Here is a 3394-nt window from a genome sequence, read left to right as displayed (position 1 = left end):
GTGGGGAAATGACAGCCTTTTTAACAAATGGTGTTGGCAAAATTGGAAAACTATCTGCAAAAGAATTAAACAAGATCCCCAACTCACTCCATGGACAAAAAGCAACTCAAAGTGGATCATGGACCTAGGACTAAAACCAAGGACTATAAACTTCAAAAAAAGAAAAGCTTGAAAGAACTTTAGTAGTCCTAATCCACAACATAGAGTCTTCTAAGTATTTTGAAAAATTTACAACCAGGAGAAGATAAAATAGATGAATGGGACATTCTAAGAATCAAATCCCTATGCACATCCAGAAACTTCTCCAACAGTGTAAAAAGGTAAGCCACAGACTGGGAAAAAGTGTTTAGTGACATGTCAGATAAGGGCCTTATATCTAGAATTTATAAAATACTTGAGCACCACAAGAAGATAAAGGTAAATAATCCAACAAAAATGGGCACAGGATATGAACAGACACTTCACCAAAGAAGACATTCAGATGACCAGTAAGCACATGAAGAAATGTTCAAAATACTTAGCTCTGAGAGAGATGCAAATCAAGACAACTATGAGATATCATCTCACCCCACTAAGACTAGCACAATTTAACAGAACAGCAAGCTACAAATGCTGGCGAGGTTGTGGAAAGACTGGAACCCTTATTCACTGTTGGTGGAAGTGTAAAATAGTGCACCCTCTGTGGAAAGCAGTGTGGTGCTTTCTCAAAAAGTCGCAAATAGAGATACCATTTGACCCAGCAATTCCACCACTGGGAATATACACTAAAGAGACCATAAAGGACATCCAAGTAGATATATGTGTACCCATGTTTATCGCGGCTTTGTTCACAATAGCAAGGAGTTGGAACCAACCTAAGTGCCCATCAACAAATGAATGGGTAGAGAAGCTGTGGTATATTCACACAATGGAATACTACGCTACATTGGAAAAACAAGGAACTCATGCAATAATATTCAAAATGGGTGAACCTGGAGGACATGATGCTGAGTGAAATATCTCAATCACAAAGGGTCAAATCCTATATGGTGCTACTGTTGTAGAATGAGCCCGGCATCGGGGTGAGGGTAAGACTGAGAAAAACTGGATAAATTATGTTTACTGCATTGAAGTCTATGAGGGAGAGAATAGTTTAAAAGTATTATATTTTATGGCTTTATGTTTATCATAAGAGTACGGAATGAGGGTTGCAGAGTGGATTATATTTTGGGTGGGGATGGGTTTGGGAGGTGTGGCGGGGGGGTTGTGTACCAATGAAGGAGTTTTTCTTTTGCTTTTCAAGGAGAGGAGCGAAGGGGGCGGGGGGGGGGGAGAAAAGTGCAACAATGAATGAATTCCAAAATCTCTGTGGATGTTCATTGAAATTTAAAAAAAAAAATTAAGAAATAATTTAAAAGAGAAAAAGAGAGAGAGACAAACTGCACAATCTGGAAAGGATAAAATTGATGACTGGAACCTTCTAAAGGTTAAATCTCTGTGTGCATAAAAACCTTTCTTCCAATAGGGTGAAAAGAAGACCTACAGACTGGGCATAAAAATTTGGCAATATCATCTCGGACAAGGTCTCATAACAAAATGTATAGAATACTCCTAGGCCTCCACAAGAAAAAGACTGATAACACAATTACAAAATGGGCAAAAGATATGGAAAGAATTTTTTTTTTTTTTTGCTTCAGCTGTTGTTTATTGACATACAGGTAGGCTCTATAGCAACAGGCCTGGAGGTGGCTGTAGTGGGAAAATGGAAGGTGGAGGGAGGAGTGTTTGTAGAGACAGCTGAATGGAGTGCAGGAAAGAGAAGTGCCCAATACACGAACAAGGTGAGAACAGGGGAGGCTGAAGGACTGCAGAAGCGATTAAGGGCCAAGGCCACTCTGCGTACACTTTAACCACTGCCCCGTGGCTTCGGCCCTGGCTCTTGCTATTTCCTGACCCCAGGCCAGGACTGAATTTTCTACAGGAACTGAACACAAAGGAGAGGGAATCGCTGACCTTTTGCATTAAATAAGCACAGGGCCTCCAGTCCTGCACCCCTCATTCTTCCCTTGCCCGAGAGGAGAAAGATGAAGGCAGTCAGCCTGAGTTACCTCACCAAACCAGGGTCTTAACAAACAGTCATGTGTCACAGAACTTTGTCTTTCTTCCCTGTTGTCCCAGCCCACCAGTGCCACACTATCCCAAGTAAGCACTACAAGCGTTGCTGGCCTAATGGATGGGTTGTGGGGAGAGGATGGGACAGGGGCTGGAGGACGTCCCCCAGGGTCCATCATGGCACAGGCACTACACGCATGGTGTTGGTGAAGCCGGAGCCTGGACGCCACCCAGTCAGCACAATGACCACGTCTCCACTTTTAAAGAAGCCTCGAGCTTTACCGACATTCATGGCCAGGTTCACCCGGAGGTCCACATCTTCAGCCCAGGCTGACTGCACTGCGTCCTTGCACAGCACAGGGAAGATGCCACGGTACAGGTGGGCCTGACGGGCAGCCTGGGGGTTCCGAGTCACAGCAATGATGGGGGCCCGGGGGCGGTACCTGGCTACCGGGTGAGCAGACCTGCCAGACTTGGTGAGGACGATTATGGCCCCACTGCAGCACTTGAATGACGCCTCCACGGCGCCCACGGCGGCGGCTTCTGTGGGGTCGCTGGTAAAGGGCGCCAGACGGCGGAGCTCCTCAAACAATTGTAAGTGGTAGATGGCAGCCTCTGCCTCACGGGCAATCAGGTGCTGCATGCGCACAGCCTCCAGCGGGTAGTCGCCTTTGGCAGTCTCACCAGACAGCATGATGCAGTCAGCACCATCCAAGACCGCATTGGCCACATCACTGCCCTTGGCGCGGGTCGGGCGGGGCTTCTTTATCATGCTCTCCAGCATCTTTGTGGCACAGATGACAAGTTTCCCAGCTCAGTTGCATTGCCCAATCATCATCTTCTGAGCCAGGAAGACCTTCTCTGTGGGAATCTCAATGCCCAGATCACCATGAGCCACCATGATTCCATCGCTGGCCTCTAGAATCTCATCAAACCTTCTAACTCCCTCATGATTCTCGATCTTGCTGATAATCTTGATGTTCTTGCCTTTCTCTCCCAGGACCTTCCTGACTTCATGGACATCGGCTGCTTTTCGAATGAAAGATGCAAACACCATATCCACGTCCTGCTCTACCCCAAACTTCAGATCCTGGATGTCCTTTTCTGACACCGCAGGCAGATCCACAGCAGCGCCAGGGAGGTTCACGCCCTTCTTGCTGCCCAGTAAACCACCATTTTCCACCTCGGTCACTAGGAAGTCAGCCCCTTTCTGTTTCACCTGCAGAGAAATAAGTCCATCATCCACGTAGATCTTGCTGCCCACTTCCACCACTTTGCAAATGTTCTTGTAGTCCAGCCACAG

General features: G+C 46.6%; 1 pseudogene; it reads right to left on the bottom strand.

Moving 5' to 3' along the window:
• Window positions 1-2266: 2266 nt before the first annotated feature.
• The window catches only part of LOC102863074, a 1588-nt pseudogene continuing 460 nt past the window's right edge, over window positions 2267-3394 (bottom strand).

This window comes from Elephantulus edwardii, unplaced genomic scaffold, assembly GCF_000299155.1.
Source record: "Elephantulus edwardii isolate Elephantulus edwardi_28Jun2011 unplaced genomic scaffold, EleEdw1.0 scaffold00310, whole genome shotgun sequence".
NCBI classification, from domain to species: domain Eukaryota; kingdom Metazoa; phylum Chordata; class Mammalia; order Macroscelidea; family Macroscelididae; genus Elephantulus; species Elephantulus edwardii.
This window is presented reverse-complemented; position numbering and strand designations above follow the sequence as displayed.